At 46.2% G+C, this 21,216-nt stretch overlaps 1 pseudogene; it reads right to left on the reverse strand.

The window, feature by feature from the left end:
- Positions 1-1,637: 1,637 nt before the first annotated feature.
- The window catches only part of LOC148773933 (protocadherin Fat 3-like), a 173,696-nt pseudogene continuing 154,117 nt past the window's right edge, over positions 1,638-21,216 (reverse strand).

Below are 21,216 nucleotides of genomic sequence, written 5' to 3' on the forward strand. Positions count from 1 at the left end.
CTGTGGACACAGAGATTCGCTCATATGCAGAGAGTGCAAATATGCATTTATTTGACCATGGCCTCTGTGCACGTGCCCATGATACAACTGAAGCACGAGAGTAAAGTTACTCAGCTCATCAACTTTAAGCTTCGAGTTACTGTATTCCCAGTCAGATGATTCTCCTGGCAAGTTTGGAAACTCAAGGTCAAAGCCCGCATATCGGAAGAGAGGAGAACCAAAAGGCAGGGTGTAATGAAACTTTATGCTTTTTTCAAATAAGAGTTTAGTTCTGAAAAATTATAACAAAATACTGTTTTGTCTTCTTCCTTAAAAAAGCTCAGTTTTGCTTCAAGTTAATATAAACGGCAATACCAAAATAAAGTTAACTGAATCGGAAAAAAATATGGCATTTGGTGTTTCTCTAATATCATCAAGATCAGAGAAATTGGAAGGTTGGCTTTGCTGGCAGGATTTTTAACATAGGTTGTATCCTAAACCTTCCTGTCACTTTTCCTCAAGAGCAGCCTTACTGAGTGCAAGCACATATCTGTACATAGGCCCAGATACACACACTATTATAATTTATACACAATAACTAATCTTTCTTCTCCTTTTTTAAAAAACAAAATCGCATCTATAGTGATGATGCTACCAATTTAAAACACACACCTTTTATCTGCATTATCAAGAACTGTGATTATCTAGCTGAAAACTTTGAAAGTATTTTCTTTTTTTCCTTGAATTTGTGAATTCTGCTTAAACCTCTCAATATCTCTCATTCTAGGGAACAATGTACTAAAATATTCCTTTTTTTTTGTCTCTTTATTTCCTGATTCTCAGAACAAAGACCAATTTCTGCCGCAATGTTAAAACTGTAGTTACAGCCAAGAATATTTACTGGAAAACACAAAGACAGATAATCACATTCTTTCCAATGTTTGCACAATGTTAACTTTCCCCTCAACCTACAAAATGGGACCCAGATATCTCAAGTATTCCTTTTCATTGATATCTTTCTCAATGATCATAAAATATAACTATATTATTTCGGATGCTTAACACAAACAAACAAAAATAACTGAGTATACTAAACATTTTACCCAAACCTAACTTTATAGCTGAAAATTGGGTAGCTTATTTAAAAAAAAAAAAAAGTTGATTTGAAAGGCTTCAGCCCATTTTCTTAATAATGGTTGTTCCTCTTTTCTTTTGCCTAAGAGACTAACTTTTCCAACAGTCATAACTACTATTTTCACTTCCCCCCATTGGCTCAAAATTACATGCAACAAAGCCTCTTGGCTTGCTGCCAGTTATTAATACTGCAAGGACCGGAACGACGCTGTAACACTTCCCAGGGCACAAGGCTGCACAAAGCAGACGGATGGGCCATCTAACGTCACAGTGGAGCTTGCTTCCCCTTGAAAAACTCGGTGCACCTTCTGGGTCATCTAGGCAGGCACGCGCTGCCCCGGGCGATGGGTCACCTCTCAGAAACCATTTCTGAGCCTTTCCTTTTCACTCAAGGGGAGTCGAGCTTGCTCGTGACAGTACGACTCGGGGAAGGAGTTTCCAGCCGAAAATACTGCGTTGCTGCTGCGCGGACCGAGCCGCGCCGGTCTCTGCGCGCTGTGCCAGCCGCGGGCTCCGCGCCGCCTCTACACCTGGGTCTGCTGCTGGGTCTCCAGAAAGGGCATGTGGAGGCCGGCGAGGCTGAGCTCCCCGACGCTCTCATAGTCACTCACGGCCGCCTCGGAGTCGTCGAAGCCGCAGCTGGCTGACACATCGGAGGACGAGGGGCCGCGGGAGTTGTGCAAGGAGAGGGCCACGCCGTCCGCGGGGCCCGCCGCGGCCGCCGCGCCCGCGCTCACGCTCACGCCGAAAGTACTGAGCTCGCCGGCGGCGGGCGGGCCCCCCGCGTCCGTCTCGTGGGGGAAGGGGTGCGGAGGGAGGTACTGGCTGGGGTGGAACTGCGGCCGCCTCCGGCAGCGCGGGCTCAGCGTGCCGCCCAGCGAGCCGGGCCGCGCGGGCGGCAGGCCGTCCAGCTGATCCGCGAAGTCCTCGGGCAGCGGCGGCGGCAGCGGGTCCTGCCCCAGGAAGTCGTCGTCGTGCGGCGGCGGGTACTCGCTGTCCACGTCGTAGCCCCCCAGGTAGTAGTCGCTCTCCAGCCCCCGCTCGCTGCCCGGCGGCGCCGCGCCCTCCTGGCTCTCGTAGGTGGGCACCTCTTCTATGTCGGACAGGCGGGCCCCGGGCATCCAGTTGGACGTGTCCCAGTGGTAGGCTGTGAGAGGGAAGCCGGGGCAGTTAGTTTCCTCCAGGGCGGTGCTGGGCACAGGGCGCAGACAGCCGCGGGCAGGGGACCTGGCATGCAACTCTCAATGCCCAGGAGACTGCTAAGAAGCCAGGCGCAGCCCCATGCGTTTTACAGGGCCCTTCTCAGGCCCAGCCATGCTCTTGCCCGGGGGGTAGAGGCCTTGGCAGCTCTGAGGAGGAGGCCTGATTGCTGCCGCGTCTCCCACTCAGCCACGGCATAAGCCTTGGTGAGCAAGGGCACGCTGTGGAAACACAGTTCTAGAAGGCTCTCCCCTCCTCTCCCTCTTTCTAGCTGCAGGCTAAGTGCAGAGCCAGGCTGGCAACATGCTCTAAGAGGGAAGATGCACCAGCCTTCCCGTGGGCCGCAGGAGGGCGGGAGGTACCCGTGCAGAGGAATGAATGACTGGGGCAAGGGAGAGGCTTGGGGAGGGAGATGTGGGCGGGGCTTTCAAGGGAGATGTGGGCGGGGCTTTCACCCCTAGTGCCGAGCACACAAGACACCTGGAACATGCAAAGGTCAGGTCAAAGACGCTCGGAAACGATGGAGGGAGACGGACAGGGTAAGAGCAAACTCAAAATTTCTAATGCATAAGGAACATCTGGTGCTGGGGGCGTGGCAGCGTCACCTCGGTTGAAGTTCTGTCCTTGATCCATGACAGACACTGTTTAAATACAAAGTGAGAAGTGAAACTGACAGTCCAAGGCACGTGAAGAGGGTACAACAGGGCATTTAGGGTGACTTTTAACAATGCTCCTATTTCTCCCTGTTGTTATTTTCAAAACAAACAAACAAAAAAACCCATCTGTAGCAGGTCCTAACAGTTTAAAATCACTAATGAAAGTTACTTGATTGAAATCAATCCCCATAATATTGTAGCTTTGAATGATTTCTTAAATATCCCTAGCTCATGGTAGGTGCTTAATCATGTTGAATGTAAGAATAAACTTAGTATTAATCTGGATTTCAACTAAGTGGCTATTCTTCTCTGGGAAGGGATTTTGTAAAAAGAGTACCTCACATACTGGACTTTTTTTTTCAAAATTGTAAAATTCACTCTAATTCAGAGAGAGACATTCAGTGTCTCATTTGAAACCACCTTTTTACTATTGCCAGCTGATTAAAATCACCCTTAGTTCATAAAATAAAGAAGCTACAAGGATGTATTATACAGCCCAGGGAATATAGCCAATATTTTATAATAACTATAAATGGAGTATAACTTTCAAAAAGTATTAATCACTATGTTGTACATCTGAAACATATATAATACTGTACTACTTGAAAAAAAAATAAAATAAAATCATTCCTTTTTCAAAGTAACAAGGAAACAGTATTTCCTAAAAAGGTAGTTGCACAAAGAAATGCTATGGAAGAAAACAGTAAATACCTTCATTCTCTATAGTGTCAACTACATTGTTGACAAGCTGAATGACAGTCACTATGGATGCTTGTGGCCAGGAAAGAAGACAGGAGGGATGAGAAGGACAGTCTCAGGTTAGTTATGTCTTCTGAACATACACTCTTAACAACAGCACAGCAACAACAAAGGTACAGCACGCAGATACCCAAAGTTTCCCATAGTCCATCTCCTAGACTACAGTGGACACTGTTATCCCCTGGGATTCTCGGAGGAAGGGAAACAGTAGCAAATCTAGGGCCAGTCCTCCTGAAAGCCATGGTCAGCAGGAATTGCCACTCCATAAATTCACACCTTGTGGCCCAGTGAAATCAATCTAGGAAGGCAGAGGCTCCTAAGCTCATGCTAATTTCTCATTAGTAACTCCCAAAGTCTCTGAGGAAGATCTCACTATTCCCAGGGATAATTAATAAGTTGTGCTGCTCTGAGCCGAATGCCAGTGATGGGTGATAACCTTTGCAGGACTGATGATTTCATACTCAGATGGTGCTATCAGCAGACTGGGACGACCTGACGCCTGGCTCCCACCCGCAAAGTGTAGATGGGAGCTTGGCCTCTGAAACAGTCAGAAAATGGGGAGGAAATTTCTGTGCCCACCTGGGTTGCCTTAGCATCTGATACCAGAAGCTTTTGGAGAGGTGATCAGGCTTAAACCAATTGGTAGACGGCTAAGTCAGAGATCTCTTTTGGTAAATGTCACATTACTCTTGAAAATATATGGATTATTTTCAAGTGTCTTTTGATATTGATTTCTAACATCATTCCACAGTGATTAAGAGGACAGACTCTGTATGATTTCAATACCTTTAGACCTTGTTTTATGTCCCTGGATATATTCCAGTGTCTCCTAGTTTATAGTCCATGGGAACTTGAATAGAATTTGTATCCTCCTATTGTGTGAAAATTGTATAAATCTTAATTATGTTGAGTTGGTTCATGGTGCTTTTCAGGTCTACTTTGTGTGTGTTAGTTGCTCAGTTGTGTCTGACTCTTTGAGACCCTGTGGACTGTAGCCCGCCAGGCTCCTCTCTTCATGGAATGCTCCAGGCAAGAATACTGGAGTGGGTTGCCGTCTCCTACTGCAGGGGCTCTTCCTGACCCAGGGATCCAACCCAGGTCTCCTTCACTGCAGGCAGATTCTTTACCATCCAAGCTACCAAGGAAGCCCTCAGGTCCACTGTATCCTTCTGCTTTTCAGTATATTCATTCTATTAACTTTTGAGAGTTTGATATTGAAATTCCAACTAAAAATCTTAATTTACTTAACAAATTGTAATATATAGCAAAATTATCTGTAATTTTGTTCTGTATTTTCCAAGTCTCCTGTAAATGTGTTATCATACTTTATAATTTAAAAAACAAGAAAGAGGAAAAAAAAAAACTAATTGGTAGAAAATTCCTACCACTTTAGGAAGCCTGCTAGAATGAACCAGCCTAGAATGCTAAGCGTGAAAGCCCAAGGGTGTGATGAAGCAGACACTGTGAAAGTAGTCAACCAGACATCATCACTGGAGTTGCTGTCGGGAGTATGGAAACACTATGTTCTTGGGTGCCTCTAGATAAAACACAAACCAGAAACAGCTTTTCTTCTGGTTAGGGATGAAGAAGGGGGTAAACAGCAAGGCAAACAGATCTGGAGACTTGCCTCTGACCTTCTGAGAAAGCTTGGAAGAAGTCTGCTGTCAATGAGGCTTGCTGCCCAATGGTTTCTGCACCTCTCAGGAGGGCCAGGGATTTGGGAAGGAAGTGGGAGGGATTGGGGGTAGTGACGGGGAAAGCAGACTGTTTTACTTCTGTGATTGATGTTATGGTCTTGGGGCTCCCCTGCTTCTATCTTTACCTGTGGGGTGGGAGTTGGGGGGGTGGCAAAGACTGTGTTGTTTTCATTTTGTACTTCATGGTACAGAACGCCCAGTGTAGGAGTCAGTGCTCAAGAAAAACTCTGCAAGGGTTTATGGGTTGAATGATGACATACATTAATACATATTCTGTTTTTAACAGTCAACAAATGGGAAAATGGCATTAGGTGTAGACTAAGATAAGGTTGCCTGTGTGGTGATGACTATTGGAAATTATTCTTGGTTCACCACCACGTGGTAAATTCTGTTTCACGACCATTTCTGCTCCCCTCCCCTTCCTGGGGCAATCAACCTAGTTTCCAAGCCTGGTTCCTCAGGTTGGAAGACTGAGGCCAGAATTAACGTCCTCTCCGTAAGCAGGGGCTCATAAGCTGTGGAGGCAGCGGTCGTGGAGTCAGGGGTCTCATGAGCCACATGTTACTGGATGCACCATTTTGGGTGTGTGTGCATGTTTCAAAGGAGCGGGTTTATCATGTCTACTAGAGTCTCCAAAGGCTCATGACCCCACGCGATCATAAGGGGTCCTCAACTGAGTGAAGGCACCGCCTCTCTGGGAAGCAGGTGCTACTGGAAGGAGGTCTTGCCTCTGAACAAATTTCTAATGATGGGTAGGTTGGATGTAGAGTGAAGACATCATCACGAGTTAAAACAAAAAAGGAAATACGTCACAGTTTGCTGGAGAGTATTCTTTGGGAGAAGGTAGTTCCATCATGAGCCAAATCAAAGAGGACGCATCACTGGAGGTCTGGGGGAACCTTGTCTCCTTCTGTTCCTGCTCACAGCTGGGGCAGCTCAATGAGAGCTTTGCTTTTTCTGTGAAAACACCCAGCAGTGGAGTTCACCAAAAAGCTGTGAGCATGGGCAGAAGTCCAAGATCAGGTCAGGAAACGAAACAGGTCCCATCACCCTCCCCTCAACCAGTGGCTGCCAGCACAGGAAACACAGTCCTCCAGGGGAAACAAATCCCGGGACTTCTTACCATTGTCGTCGCCCGAATCTGACTGGAAGGAACTCAGGGACTGAACTTCTGAGTTGCTGCCTTTATTACTGCCTGCAAAGCAGGTCACTTCTCCTGGGTCATCAACCCCTTTGTCTTCGCGGACAGCCAGAGAGAAAGCAGAAATGACACTGGTTACCTTGTGCATATTTCCAGCCCCGTCCCCTGCCAGAGTTCACTTCTTGGGGCGCTTTCATCTGCTTAGAGAAAAGAATTTAGCTACACAGTAGAAAATTGATTGTGCCATCGGGGGCAAAGGTCTGTCAATCAAGAGATTTACATTATGGATTCGAAACCCTTAACCCGTGGCAAATGAGCTTCCAAATAGCTGACAGCTGAAAGTCGCTGTTCTGCCTTCAAAGGGGAGCAATTGAGTGAGGAGTGAAGGGAGGATGGAGTGGGGTGGGTTTTGCATTCAGAGTTAATTTAAATCATTTGCATGGACCAACGTAGTGTCAACACCAGGTTAAGTGAGATTATTTTTAAAATAGGGGTATAAATATTTTATAGGCAAGAATATCATTACAGGTCTCCAAACTTCATCTCTGGGGAGTGAGTGAAGTTTTCCGCATTGCCTTCTAGAGGGCAGCGTCACACCATGTTTGGGAATGACAGCACGCGGCACTCTGGCAGGAGGGCAGTCAGTGGTGTGGATGTGCTGTTAGCCACACACTTCCCCTTCCTTTGCCGCACAAAGACAGTCTGCACACACACACCAACAGACACCCACACAGCCACACACACACTACAGTCTTATTTGATGGACTAAGGAAGCAATGGAAAACAACCCGTATCTCCAAGTTGTCAAGTGAAAAATGAATTAGTTGCCCAGAGACTCGCCAGCTAGCGCTGCCTTGCTTAACAAAGGAGGAAATGTATTCATAAAAACTCAACAATACTTTGGGGGGTCGTGTGAGTTTTGGCCTGAGGTGGAGTCTGGAAATAAAGCTGTCACATTCCGAAGTAGGGAGAGGGATCAGCAGGATCCTGATCAGCAGGAAAACTTCAAATCATTACAGAGTGTGATGGCTCCAAGAGAGGGGCCTCATGCTTCAGGAATGGCTGTTCTTCTCTGTGACTAGAGAGATCACCATTTCTTCCACACTGGATGGTGGTGGGAGCGGGCACTGCGGTGTGGCCTCTGCCACCAGATGCTGGAGCCACAGCAAAACAATCAGTTGATAAACAGCTGATCTAAGTGGAGAGAGACGCCAGGGAGAAATTCACCTGTCAGTAGCCACACCGCAGAAAACAAGATGTGCCTTGGAAAAGCACAAAGTGGGCACCAGGCTCATCTGTGAACACAGCTGATGGGAGGGAGGAGATGCCAGGTGACCCACCCTGGTGAGCACAGTGCTGGGCAGAAACTCCTCTCTGCACTCCTCCATTTATTTAAGCCCCTCACTTTTCATTGCTAAGTAATAGGAGGCTTTCCATTAACCAGAGGATTTAGCAAGGCTGCAGTGAAGTCTAACTCTATAGATAATTTGAGAGGGAATATATTTACAGGTAAAATCCAAGGGCGACTGCTGCAGCTGCTAAGTCGCGTCAGTCGTGTCCAACACTGTGCGACCCCATACACGGCAGCCCACCAGGCTCCCCCGTCCCTGGGATTCTCCAGGCAAGAACACTGGAGTGGGTTGCCATTTCCTTCTCCAATGCATGAAAGTGAAAAGGGAAAGTGAAGTCGCTCAATCGTGTCCGACTGTTAGTGACACCATGGACTTCAGCCTACCAGGCTCCTCTGTCCATGGGATTTTCCAGGCAAGAGTACTGGAGTGGGGTGCCATTGCCTTCTCCCAAGGGCAACTACTTGAAGTATAAGTGTGTCTCCTTAACGGTGGACTCAGCAGTGGGGGTGAACTAGAATGGCATGCGTAGAGGCTCTCTTCCATCGTCAGCAGACCCTCCCTCTCCTGCGCCTCTTCCTCCTCCCTGTAAAAGTTCCAGGAGTAGTCTTGGAAAAAGAACCTGATGCACCAGGTTTGAATCCCATCCCTCCCTTTCCTAGTTACTGCTTGTGATGTGAAGTGAAGTGAAAGTCGCTCAGTTGTGTCTGACTCTTTGTGACCCCACGGACTATACAGTCCATGGAATTCTCCAGGCCAGAATACTGCAGTGGGTAGCCTTTCCCTTCTCCAGGGAATCTTCCTGACCCAGGAATTGAACCCAGGTCTTCCGCATTGCAGGCGGATTCTTTACCAGCTGAGCCACCAGGGAAGTCCAAGAATACTGGAGTGGGTACCTATTCCTTCTCCAGAGGATCTCCTGACCCAGGAATCAAATGTAGGCAAGTTATTTCACTCATCCCTCCTCCAAATGGTGCCCATGTGGGGCAGCGTGGGATTTAAGGAAACGATTCAGCACACAGCAGGGGTGACTTTTCATGATCATTTGCTGCCTCTGTTTTCTCACCAATCTCTTCATCCTTAACCCTTGCACACTGGACTCTGTCTTGAAGACTCACTGAAACATTCTTGAGATCACTAAGAAACTTCCAGGTGGTAAGCATAGTATATCTATTTTTTTCTGTGTAAGACTGTATCCTCCTGGATGGCTTTATGGGACTGAACCCTGCTGCCCCTGCTGATACCCTTAACTTCTGCTCGCTGCCCTTTCCGCTTTTCCGGCTCTGTCTGTGTGGCCCGTGTGTGTTTCCCTTCCTGGCCCTAGTCCCTGCCTACCTCCCACATGCAGGCGTTTGCAAGTGGCCCAGATTGAGCATATTCTCTGCTCCTGCTCCCTTGGTGAGCTCACACTCTCAATCATCTTGAGTGTAGTTGGCATCCAAACTTTTACTTCAAGCCTTGCCTTCCTCCTAAACAACAGAGCCAGACCCCCGTCAGGAGACCCCTTCTGTGTCCCCTACACTAACTAAGCCGCTTCCTGTTTCTAGAAGGCCCTCTCAGACAGTTTCCTCCCAAATCTTACTCAAGCTTAAAGACACCAGGAGGCATGCCCCCTCCCTCCATGGAGGAACCGTTTATCTCCTTGACTACAGGTGCTTTCTGCTGCTGCTGCTGCGTCGCTTCAGTCGTGTCCGACTCTGTGCGACCCCATGGACGGCAGCCGACCAGGCTCCGCTGTCCCTGGGATTCTCCAGGCAAGAACACTGGAGTGGGTTGCCATTTCCTTCTAGCTTCATTTAAAACCTGCCTCCCCGCCCCCTTCAGCTCCAACATATATAAGAGTACTATATCCCCAGCCTTTGGAAACCAGCCACCCAGGGTGTTACTGCTGCCTGTATATAAAGCCACTAGGCCTGATGAAAAGTCATAGGATACAACAGAGCTTGCCTGACTGAGCAAGGAAAGCAATCACCACCTCTCTCCTAGATGTTCGTAGAGGCCAACTAACTGCTTCCTTATCGCTTACTTTCTGCTTAGTCTCTTTTCCATGGATTGGTCTGAACCATCTTTTAAAAATGGAAATTATATTGTGCTACTTTCCTCTGACCTTCCAGAGCACACTTCCTGTATATTGCCTATGTGGCTACCCTGCTTGGTTTACTGCCAAGAGTATGTTGTTAAGAGAAAAGCATGGGTTTTAGTGGCTGGCAGCCCCAGGTTGGAATACCAACAGCCTCTTAGGAACTCCGTGATGGTGGGCACCTTATGTATGTTCTATAAGCCTCATTTTCCCCATCTGTAAATGGGAATAAGAACCAGAGCAAGACTTCAGGGCTGGTGTGAACCTTCAGTGTCAAGGCCTGTCCTCAGGGGAGCTCTGTGCCTCTGGGGTCGCTCTCCCTCCCAAAGTTCCACTAAAACACTCCTGGAAGCAACGCTGCTGAACTCCTCCCACGGACTCACTCTCAGTGCCCGCGTCCCAGCCGTTCTTGCGGATGGAGTCGCAGTCGGAGCGGCAGGGGGACACGGCGGGTAGGTTGGGGGCCACGCTGCACACCACCACGCCCCGCCGGGCCGTCAGGATGCGCGGGGACTCGGGGTGGAAGGTGGTCATCTCCTGCGGCTCGCCGCCCAGCCCGTCCCCGATCTTGTCCAGGTTGCTCCTGGAGTCGCCCTGGAAGCAGGGGGTGTAGGCCATGGGGCGCACGGGCACCTGCGGGGGCCCGGCCTCCTGGTACGCGTGGCGGCCGTCCCCGGCGCGCAGGCTCCGGAAGGGCACGCCATTGCTCTTGCGGAGCAGGGCGGCCGTGGCGGGGTCCTGCACCAGCGTGATGTTGTTGCGGGAGTAGCTCTTGCGGAAGACCTTCTTGCGGAAGACGACGAAGAGGACGATGAGGGCGACGATGACCAGGAGCACCGCAGCGATCCCGATCAGCTCCTCCCTGCCCACGTAGGCGTGCCCGGCCTGGATGTTGGGCACGACCACCGGCCGCAGCCCGCAGTACTGGCCCAGGTAGCCCGGCGTGCAGTTGCACACGAAGGAGCCGAACACGTTGACGCAGGCGCCGCCGTTCTCACACTCCTCCCGCTCGCACTCGTTGACGTCCTCCTCACACCTTTGCGACAGAAGACAAAAGGCCCCTCTTAAACAGCAGGGCCGGCGGGCGTCCGCCCTTACACGGACGTCTTTCAGAAAGGTAAAAAGCCCCTGAGCAGAAATGACGTGATGCAGGGTACACGGGAGATGCGTGGGCTTTATCTGCCCAGCCAGGACGTCCTCATCACCCGAAGGGCTTCCTACCAACCAGCCAATGCCATCTCTCCCATACCCTGAGCCTACCCGGCTGGGTGGGGAGGAAAGGGGTCTCCTGGGAGAGAAGAGAGAGCGTGGAAAAAGAAACCAGAGATGCTGTTGAAGACATACTGGTCTTCACATGCTCGGGGCCAGATGGATCTCAGAATGCAAAATTTAGCAATTTTCGAAATGACATACACTACGTGTCTTTCATATTATGTAAAATACCCACCCCATCCCACAAACTGGCATAGGACCTATCACCAAATATACCAGCGTTTCTATAGTGAAACATATGGATAGTCACGCTAAATGAGGGAAATAAAGACTAGAATAGCCTCGGGATGGTTTGCTTGGTTTTGCCAGCAAATGTTTGCCACGATTATGTTCTCAATCTTTTTACCTCTTAGAGCTTTGGGGATTGTAGACTTGCAGATAAAGACCTGTGAACCTAGACGCCCTATACAGAGCTTCCCAGGAGAAGAAAGGTTCTGATTCTGACATTTCCCTCTAATGAACACAGTAATTTTTGGTCGCTCTGGGAAGCAAGGGTAATGGGGCATATGTAGGCGGTGGGTGGAGGGATGCATAGCAGTGTTTATCTTCCAGATTCTGTGCTTAGGTTTTTTTAAAACTTCTTTTTATTTATTTTATGTGGGATCTAGTTCCCTCACCAGCGATGGAACCCCGGGCGCCTGCATGGGGACCGTGGTCTCTCAGTCACTGGACCACCAGGGAACTCCCTGTGTTTCTGTTAAAGGCTAACGCTAACTCAGATTACCAGGGGAAAAAATGATTAAAGCATTCTAATGAAAAAAAAATTAACTTTATTCTCTTTAAAGCAATCCATGACTTGCTTTGAGTTTAGTTAAAATAGGTAAACATGTAAGTCTTCCTGAGTTTAACATTATTTAAGAATATAGTCTTTCCTCTTCCTTGTCCTCTAATTCTGCAGTTGTTCCGACATGTTCATTTTAAAAGGTCCGATCACGTATATCTTTGGTAATCCACCTTTTAAAATGTAGTCAAACGTCCCTAATGTGAACAGATTGAGGCCAGGTCAGCTGGAAATTAGTCAGAATCACAGAGTATTTAAAAATAAATGCAGCTTTATTACTTTAAATTACATCCAACGATTCAAAGTCAGCTAAGTATTTCCTGGTAAAGTCCTCAGGAGATTTGCTTTAATGAATACATAAGACTGATCTGTAATTAGAATATCACTTTGCTTGAGATTTTATATATATATATATACTTCTAAAACCATCAAGGATGGTTAAAGTGGTGTTTTACTCAGAACTGAAAACATTCCCTTTCCATTTGGCTAACACTTTAATTTCCCTCATTCTTGGGGGAATAAAAGATTTTCATAGGAAAGGTAAGTCTTTAGTTTCTCAGGATGATCATAAAACGCTAGGCAGTAAAGTCCAGTTGATGAGTTCTGGGGAAATGCATAGCATATCTGTCTCAGAATTATACTGGAAACATTAGGGTCATAGATGACTTTCTTTAAAAGAATTGCTTCCAGATTATATAACACATAGTAATTATATAACTTTTTGAAAATATAGAGAAGAATAAAGTAAAAATGTAATTTGCCCATAACCGCACTCCCCAGAGATAATCCCTGATACCATTTTAGTCACTGGTAAGCACTCTTCATGTTCAGGTATTAACCCCTTGCCCATCCTATCAGTAGTGGATATTTTGCCCCAGTTAGTTTTGTTTATTTAGCAAGAAGAGGCAGTGTAGGAAAAGACTAACTGTACAATCACACTTACGTGACTCCAGTGAGCCCAGCTTTGCAATTGCAGATGAAAGTGTTTCCTATGGGGTCGCAGGAGCCTCCATTCCGGCAGGGGTTTGGGAAGCAGGCTGTGATCTCAGATTCACAGTTCCTCCCAGTGAACTGGGAGAGACAAGTACACTGATAACCTGGAGAAACAGAGCAGCTCGTGAGCCACGGATGCCGCTGCTGCTCAGCGTGCACAGACTCTGCCGCAACCTGGACTCCGGATTCCTCTGAACAGGGTCCACATTCCAAAGATCGTTGGCAAATTGGTTATTTTGAACTTGGAACACATCTTGCTGCAGAAATGCCATGTAATGGTTTGTAACTCCTGCTAGTCCACAAAAAATTCATCTAATTAACCACATACATGAAATAAGAATGGTAAAAAGACACCCAGGGACCAGATCCCAAGTACAGAGATCAGGATGCGAAGGAAGATGCTTTCCCCACCACACGGCTACTGTACAGACAGGCTGCCTCTCTGTAGGAGTTTATCATGGGTGCTGTGCTAATGTCATTCGAACTCTTCCAAGGCAGCTTCCTGAGAGGGGGTGTGAATGAGGTCAAGTGAGACCTCACACAGCTGAACATATTTTTACTCCATCATTATGCTTTTTTAAAAAATAATTAAGTCATGTATGGAATTCTAAGCAATTCCTTCTGTGTTACTTTTGAGAAATCCAAAGTCATTTTGGTTCCTGTGTGTGACCTGGTCTCTTTTCCTCTCTTAACAGTTTGGAAGATCTTCTCTTGCTCCCAGTTTTCTGAGCTTTCACAATGACGTACACTTTCATGTGGGTTTACCTCAACCAGTCCTGGGTAGTCAGTGGGCTCTCACAAGCTGTCAATGGTAACAACTTTGGGAAATTTACTTTATTTCATTGATTTCCTTTCCTTTATTTTCTCTGTTCTATCTTTATGGAAGTTTTATGGTTTGGATGTCAGATCATTTGGATTTTCTTTAATTTTATTTTTCTCTCTTCTATTACACCTCTGTGGGGTTTTGCCTTACTTTCTGAGTTTATCATCTTTTGAAACTTTAATTGACATTTTCAAATATGTTGAATTTTTCCAGAGGCTCTTACTTTGTTTGCTGAGCTTTTATTTTCTTAAAACACATAACATCCGGCTCCTGTTTTGAGGTTATAATATCTTCTCCTATTTCTCTAAAGATATTAATAACATGTTAATGAAGCACTCTCCCTGTATAGTTTCTTCCAAGACACTTTTATCTGTTTCTGTGGTTTGGTCTCTGTGAAGGCAGACTTCCTATGTCCAGTTGACTAAGCTCTAGTGCCCAGTTACTGGTCAAACTCTAGTCTAGATGTTGCTTTGAAGGTATCTGTGGATGTGACTAATACTTACAATGAGTTGGCTTTAAGTAGAACAGACTGGGCTTCCCAGGTGGCGCTAGTGGTAAAGAAACACCTGCCAATGCAGGAAACATAATGAGACATGGGTTTGATCCCTGGGTGGGGAAGATCCCCTGGAGGAGGGCATAGCAACCTACTCCAGTATTCTTGCCTGGACAATCCTATGGACAGAGGAGCCTGGTGGGCTGCAGTCTATAGGGTCGCAAAGAGTCAGACATGACCGAAGCAACTTAGCATGCATGCACAAAGCAGATTATCTTATATAATGTGGGTTCAGTTCAGTTCAGTTCAGTTGCTCAGTCGTGTCCGACTCTTTGCAACCCCATGCACTGCAACGTGCCAGGCCTCCCTGTCCATCACCAATTCCCGGCATTTACTCAAACTCATGTCCATTGAGTCAGTGATGCCATCCAACCATCTCATCCTCTGTCATCCCCTTTTCCTCCTGCCCTCAATCTTTCCCAGCATCAGGGTCTTTTCAAATGAGTCAGCTCTTCACATCAGGTGGCCAAAGTACTAGAGTTTCAGCTTCAACATCAGTCCTTCCAATGAACACCCAGGACTGATCTCCTTTATAATGGACTGGTTGGATCTCCTTGCAGTCCAAGGGACTCTCAAGAGTCTTCTCCAGCACCACAGTTCAAAAGCATCAATTCTTCAGTGCTCAGCTTTCTTTATAGCCCAACTTTCACATCCATACATGATTATTAGAAAAATAATGTGGGTGGATTTTACCTATTCAAAAGAAAGACTTAAGAAGGAATTCTGCCTCAAGACTGCAACACAGAAATCTTGGCTGAATTTCCAGCTTTGAGGATTTCAAATCAAAGTCTGAAAAATCAACTCTTTATGAATTTCTAGCCTGCTGTCCTGCCCTATAAATTTCAGACTTGCCAGTCCCACAATCCTATGAGCAAATTTCTTAAAAATCAATCAGTCTCTCTTTCTCTGCTTGTTTCTCTCCCTCCATACCTATCTATAGTCTATCCATCAATCATCGATCTATCCGTTCATCTATCCTATAGTTTCTGTTTTTCTGGGGAACCTTAAGACAGTCCCTATCTTCCAAATGAGAGGATTTCATTCCTTCTCTGATAATTCTGGCTTATCAGTTCATACTGAAGAATGGGGTGGAAGAAAACTAGAAATCTGATAGGAAGCTCTAAGAGCATCAGTGGGGCTTGTCAACTGTGATACTGTGTCAGTATCCTTGGGTCAATTTCCACAGTAATGACCTTTATCCCCTGTTTAGAGGGCAGGTGAAGACCTGGTTTCTAACACTTGGGGGATTGAGCAGTAGTAGAAGTGTGTGGGTCTCGGCATGCAATGAGCACATCATGTTTACTATAGTCCACAAATAGCCATCCTCACTGTTATTAGAAGGGCTCTTGGGTTAATCTCTGCTTCCCCCAGTGGTCAGTGATTGATATTAGAATACTGTAGATTGATCTCTGCAGGTGTAAGATAATTAATAATCTGTAGATTGAAATAGTGTATGCTCTCTGTACACAGGGACTTGTGAGAAGGAACTCAGTTCCTTTTTAGACTAAAGGAAGGGGCGGGAGAACCAGGAATCCGCAGAGTGCAGCGGTGATGAGGATGGGGAGGGCGATCAGGAGGGGAATCTAAGGCAAGGGGGTCAGCGCAGGTGAGAGTCCTCCTCTCCAGCGCCTATTTAACAAGCTTCTGGCTGTTTCTCAAAGTATAGCGAAGTAAGTGGGGGCCAGGGAGAGGCACGGAGGGAGTCTGAAAATCAGGGGCATTCGACTCACTATCATGGAAACTGGATTCCAAGGAGGGACACGGGTTTGATTTCTTTGATTTGGCGTCTCTGACCTTGGGCAATCAGAATTTACAGTGAGGCCCGCCCTCCAGGGCACCGTTGTACTCCCACACATTTCCTCCTGCTTTTCTTCATCTAGCGCTACCTGATGCGGCCGCCAGCCTGACTGGTTAACCTCCTCACTGCCACTGCATGTCTAAGCCATTAGCAGTGGTGTGCTGAAGCTGGCTCATCTAAGGTTGGGAGGATTGACTTTAAGTGTTCAGGAAGTTGGCAGACAGTTATTAAATCACAGGGAGCCTGATGCCAGCCAGGCTGGGAAGAGTTACACCGCAGAAGTCAGCAAACACTCAGATCAGGGCTTTTGTGTTTAGAGACCTGGTTTACCAGCACAGCTGGGGACAGGGATACAAGGACAGAAAAAAACCAGCTACGAGCACAGAGATCACTACAAATCCTGCACAAGGAGAAGCCCTGTTCTATAGCTGAGAAAACGAGATGTCTCTTTTGAAGGTGAGGATGATGATGGGGGCAAACACTTGGTGACAGCTCTTATGGACCAAGGACAGTCGCTTTCTAACCGTGGTGCTGGAGAAGACTCTTGAGAACCCTTGGACAGTAAGGAGATCAAACCAGGTAATCCGAAAGGAAGTCAACCCTGAATGTCCATTGGAAGGACTGGTGCTGAAGCTGAAGCTCCAATACTTTGGCCACCTGATGCGAAAAGCCAACTCATTGGGAAAGATCCTGATGCTGGGAAGGATTGAAGGCAGGAGGAGAAGAGGAGGGCAGAGGATGAGACGGTTGGATGGCATCACCGACTCAATGGACGTGAGTCTGAGCAAACCCTAAGAGATAGTGATGGACAGGGGAGCCTGGCATGCTGCATGCAGTCCGTGGGGTCGCAAAGAGTCAGACGTGACTGAGCGACTGAACAGCAACTAAGGACAGTTCTAAGCACTTTACTTGTAGTAACTCATTTAGGTCTCAAAACAAGCCTACGGTAAAGGGACTATAGTTATTATTCCAATTTTGTAGATGGGGTACAGAGAAGTAGATTATGTAGTCATGAAACTAGAGCGGACTTGAACCCCAGCAGTCTGGCTCCAGAGTCCTGAGTTGTTCAGTTTTCTCCTGAATTGCATGGAGAAGGAAATGGCAACCCACTCCAGGGTTCTTGTCTGGAGAATCCCAGGGACAGAGGAGCCTGGTGGACTGTCATCCATGGGGCTGCACAGAGTTGGACATGGCTGAAGCGACTTAGCAGCAGCAGGTGTAACAATCACACTTCATCGCACTCTCTATCTGGATTTCTCTGTTTATTAAAGAGAGAAGCAAACTCTCCAGGATCTGCTCTCCTGATCTCAAACCCATGGGACAAGAGAGGCAGAGCCCTTCGGAAGGCATCTTGCTTTTGTGTGTTCATCACTCAGTCACGCCGGACTCTTTCTGACCCTGTGGACTATAGCCCACCAGGCTCCTCTGTCCATGAGATTTTCCCAGCAAGAATACTGGAGTGGGTAGTCAGTCCCTTCTCCAGGGGATCTGATTGACCCAGGTTGGAACCTGTGTCTCCTGCCTTGCAGGCAGATTCTTTACCATCTGAGCCACCAGGGAAGATTTCAGAACTTTAAATTTGGAGAGATTTTTACATTAACATGCTGAAAGGGAAAAGCAATTGGATTTTAAAAAGTAGTCGGTTTTTTTTTTTAATGAAAGAAAAGTTATATTTGCTATTAAGACTTTGTGAAAGTGGCTTGTTAATATAATTAACTCATTCTAACAAAGTATTATTTATGATCTCATTACCGTGGCCTGAGCCCTATTATTATTAATATTAATTTTTATAATATCAGTGAGTCTGCCATAATGATATTAAGTGATGTAATGTTTTAGTGGCTTAAAATCACTTTGTCATTCTATGAAGGATCGCAATAATTCCATGAAAGGAAATAAGAGGCTCCATTAACACCTTAACTCCCTGGGAGTGTTGGAGAGATGAGTAGCTTGTTCAAGTATGTACAGCTAGTAAGTGATGAATTTGAACTTGAATCCAGACTTTCAGATTCTCAGATATTTCTGTAAGACTGTATTGGCATTGGGACTTGTCAGTAAGCTAGAACTCGCCACTTACGAGGCTCCCCACAGCTCTCCAGGGAGCCAACCAGATGCAGGGAGATGGACAGCACCAGGCACCCTTCAGGGGGCCAGATAATCATAACAAAGACAACAGCATGTTAAAGCTTCTGCTTTTCCAAAGCATTACCGTATATTGATATAAAATACAAACAGAGGGAAGATAATTCAAAAGGTGGCTAGGAATTATTTGATCACAAATAATACTTTAACACTTTTATATACATAAAAGAAAACATTCAGAGGATTATCTCAAAGTTTTATTCAAAAGAGTGGATTCTTTTTCTTGGGTTGGAAAATATCAAATAAGGAAACTGTTAGCAAGAACGACAGCTTCTTACATGCTAGGAAAAATGCTAAGAGCTTCCCATGCATTATCTCACTTAATACTTGATAAGAACCCTATGCTGAAAGTACTATTATTTTTAAAAATGGGAAGTGAATCTTACATAGGATCATTTGCCCAAAGTTACATAGTCAACAAGTGGGAGATGCCACTTTATACCACTTTCCAGATTTAAAAAAGATAATTGAGTCTGCTTCTGTTTTGTAAGTAAATTCATTTGTATCATTTCTTTTTTAGATTCCACATATAAAAGAATGAGCTTCTGGCTGTAAGCGGGAAGGATGGGAGGAAGGGATAGGTAGGGAGTTTAGGAGGGGCATGTACTCTGCTGTATTTAAAACAGATAAACAACAAGGGGGTTCCCAGGTGGTGCTAGTGGTAAAGAACCCACCTCCCAACGCAGGAGACCTAAGAGATGTGGGTCCGATCCCTGGATCAGGAGGATCTCCTGGAGAAGGAAATAGCAACCCACTCGGTATTCTTGCCTGGGAAATCCCATGGACAGAGGAGCCTGGCAGGTGACGGTCCATGGGGTCGCAAAGGGTTGGACACGAATGAGCAACTAAATAACAACAAGAACCAACAAAGACCTACTACTGTATAGCACATGGAACTCTGCTCAATGTTACGTAGCAGCCTGAACAGTAGGGGAGTCTGGGGGAGAATGGACACACGTATATGTATGCCTGAGTCCCTCTGCTGTTCACCTGAAACTATTGCATTGTTTGTTAATTGGCTTCACGTCAATACAAAATAAAAAGTTAAAAAAAAATTAGGTAATTGTCCTGCTAGCACCGAGACACACATGTAAAAAAAAAAAAAAAACAGTTATCACCTCGCAAATCCTTATGAAATAAGAAGTGTATTTTAAAGCCTTGCCTCAAAGCTATGCTCTTGCTTGCAATACTAGTTACAGCTGATGCAGATGATTTTGAAATCTGCACCCAGAAAAACTTAAAATGCCCTCTCCTTTCCTTGCTCAAAGAAGAGCATGGCAAAACCTATTTCATGCAATACATAGAAATGGTTTGAGCAATTATAGAGTGAATATGGACTGTGTAGGCAAATAATCAAGATCATTTCCATCTTACTTGTTTGACTTAGTAGTTGTTTTCCGACCTGATTCATCCAAGTGATGACTTCCACCTTCTGCCCCACTCGGTTGGTGGAGGTGAACATTATCCTGATTTGGTTTTGCTTCCTTGATAAGGAAACATCTGCCTTCTGCACAAAGAGGGGAATAATGGCAAATGTGCACCTAGCACTTGGGACCTGAAGTCATGATTGACCACTGTGCTTGCTCAGTTATAGACTGCATTTAGACCCTCCAGGAACTTTATGATTCGGGGAGAGAGCTGTGATGTGGTGGGTATGCATCTAAGTTCTGGCTGTTTCCCATCAGCTGAGCTGCCTGACCTCTAGGAACCTCCGTTTTTATCTGATAATTAAGCCTCACTCAGTCCCACTCATAGAGGATAATGAGGTTTCTGGATTCATCAACCACAATGCAGCCCACAAACATTAGGTGCTTTTTTGTTGTAATTACTGTAATTAGAATGGATTCAGAAATCAGCTTCGTTTCTCTTGCTCATAATCAAACAATGGAAAGCCATGAGTTTTGTTTTTTTTTAACTCTGACTTGTAGGCAGTATCTGGAGAAGGGAATGGCACCCACTCCAGTATTCTTGCCTGGAGAATCCCATGGACAGAGGAGCCTGGTGGGCTACAGTCCATGGGGTCACAGAGTCAGACATGACTGAAGTGACTTAACATGCACGTAGGCTATTTATTGGGAAATATTGAAACTTCTGTCCATGTGAGTCTCAGTGAGCTTGAGAAAACTGCTGACCACATTATTAAGTGGGATGCCACCCAAAAGTCTACATGTGGCTTACGGACTCTGTCACTGCTTCACCCCCTCAACTTGAAGTCACTCAGACGTTCTTCTTCCACCAAGCAGGGCCCACACAATACCTTCAGACCTCATGAGATGAAAACCTTTGAAAGGGAGTTCTCTAACTTTCCCAAGGAAAGCTGGCTCACAGTTCCCACACTGTACATTGGGCTGAGCCTCTAACACTCTCCTCAAGGGTCCAGAACACTTACTGTGTTAACAACATTAAGCACACTGTAATATTTCACAGAAGCAGAAGATATTAAGAAGAGGTGGCAGGAATACACAGAAGAACTGTACAAAAAAGATCTTCACGACCAAGATAGTCACGATAACGTGATCACTGACATAGAGCCAGACATCTTGGAATGTGAAGTCAAGTGGGCCTTAGAAAGCATCACTACTAACAAAGCTAGTGGAGGTGATGGAATTCCAGTTGAGCTATTTCAAGTCTTGAAAGATGATGCTGTGAAAGTGCTGCACTCAATATGCCAGCAGATTTGGAAAACTCAGCGCTGGCCACAGGACTGGAAGAGGTCAGTCTTCATTCCAATCCCAAAGAAAGGCAATGCCAAAGAATGCTCAAACTACCGCACAATTGCACTCATCTCACACGCTAGTAAAGTCATGCTCAAAATTCTCCAAGCCAGGCTTCAGCAGTATGTAAACCGTGAACTCCCAG

Source organism: Moschus berezovskii, chromosome 25, assembly GCF_049115385.1.
Source record: "Moschus berezovskii isolate FMDL1 chromosome 25, NW_MosBer_1.0, whole genome shotgun sequence".
Classification (NCBI taxonomy): domain Eukaryota; kingdom Metazoa; phylum Chordata; class Mammalia; order Artiodactyla; family Moschidae; genus Moschus; species Moschus berezovskii.